A 1,667-nucleotide genomic window follows, 5' to 3' on the forward strand; every position below is an offset into this window, starting at 1 on the left:
ATACTTAAATAAATTGTTTCTATTATTTTGAATTAATGTTTCTATGAGATCAAGAAAACTAAAGTTTGGAGTTTACTTTCCTTCTTTGATACTCTCTATTAGTTTTTGTAGGTCTAGATTTCTGACACATTGTTCTAAAAACATCTTGCAACATTTTTTTCAAGGACAACCTAATCAGTTTTGTGTCCCAAGAAAGATTTTATTTCTGTTTCTTTTTGAAGGAAAAGATCACAGCTAAAGAATTCTAACATTTTTTTCTTTTCTCAACATTTAAGTGTTTTATCACATTCTTTTCTTACTTGTATGGCTTTTCTGAAGAGAAGTGGGATGTAATTTTTTTTTTTTTTTAAAAATATGGAACGCTTCATGAATTTGCGTGTCATCCTTGCGCAGGGGCCATGCTAATCTTCTCTGTATCGTTCCAATTTTAGTATATGTGTTGCCGAAGCGAACACAATGGGATGTAATTTTTTGCTCCTTTATAGCTAATGTGCTTTCCTGGCTTCTAGAGGGACTTTTCACTATATCTTTGATTTTCTGTACTTTGAAAATGTTATGCCTAGGTGTAGTTCAACTGGGATTCTCTGAGCTTCTTGGATCTGTGCTTTCATGTCTGACATTACTTTGGGAAAGTTCTCAGTCATTGTTATTTCAGATATTTTCTCTATTTCTTTTTGTCTTCTTCTGATGTTCCCATTGTACAGATGGTACAATATTGAAGACACCCCACAGCTCTTATATATTATATTCTTTCTTTTATTTTCCCTCAAAGTTTTTCCTTACTGCAGCTCAGTTTTGGAGGTTCTTATTAAGATACTTACAACTCATTGATTTTGTGCTTATCATTGTACAGTCTACTAATAAGCTCATCAGAGTATTCTTTCTTCATTGCTGTTACACTGATTTTTATCTCCAGTATATCCTTTTGGTTATGTGTTACAATTTTCATCTCTACACTTACACTATCTATTTAGTTTTGTATACTGTCTACCTTAGTCATTAGATCCCCTGGGATATTAATCGTACTAGTTTTAATTCTTGGTCTTATAATCCCAACATCTAAACCATATCTAAACCTGATTCTTAACTCTGTGTCTTCAAGGTCTTTTCTTTCCTTTTTCTTTTTTTTGTTTTTTTCTTCTTCTTTTTTATTGTGAGAATACCTTACAGAGGAGTTACAATTACATGGGCAAGATAACGAGTACATTTCTTATCAAGCATTATTGCCTCCTTGTTGTTTCCCCTTCCCATCCCTTCCCATACTACTCCCCTCCCCCCACCCAATCCTCCCTCCACCCCCCACCAAAGTTGTTAAGTTCGTTTTTCAACATATTGTCACTTCTTGATTTCTTTGTAGCTGGATATGATGTACTTGAAAAAAGAAGTGCTTATAAAAAACTATTAATGATAATAGGTGGGGGCAGGGCAACATGCTATATCATCTTATGATTAGGTCTCAATTCTTCAGGAAGCATGTACCTCTGGATTGTAAAGTTCACACCCAAAGTTTAAACTCTGGTTAAGTTTAAGCTCTGGTTCAATTGTTTTTCTTGAGAAGCCCTGTTAAGAACAGAAGGCTCTGGCACATTCAACAAGCTCCCCAAACTCCTAGTCTAGAAAGGAGTTTTTCTACCATATTCACTGTCAGAGCCTAGTAGAGGGCCTCA

General features: G+C 34.7%; 1 non-coding gene across 1 annotated transcript; it reads right to left on the bottom strand.

Annotated features, from left to right (window-relative positions):
- Positions 1–348: 348 nt before the first annotated feature.
- LOC122110889 lies at positions 349–455 on the bottom strand. Its single transcript, XR_006147945.1, has one exon. It is a non-coding gene; the product is annotated as a U6 spliceosomal RNA (small nuclear RNA).
- Between the last annotated feature and the right edge of the window lie 1,212 nt (positions 456–1,667).

This window comes from Dipodomys spectabilis, unplaced genomic scaffold, assembly GCF_019054845.1.
Source record: "Dipodomys spectabilis isolate Male_0828 unplaced genomic scaffold, ASM1905484v1 ptg000081l, whole genome shotgun sequence".
NCBI classification, from domain to species: Eukaryota; Metazoa; Chordata; class Mammalia; order Rodentia; family Heteromyidae; genus Dipodomys; species Dipodomys spectabilis.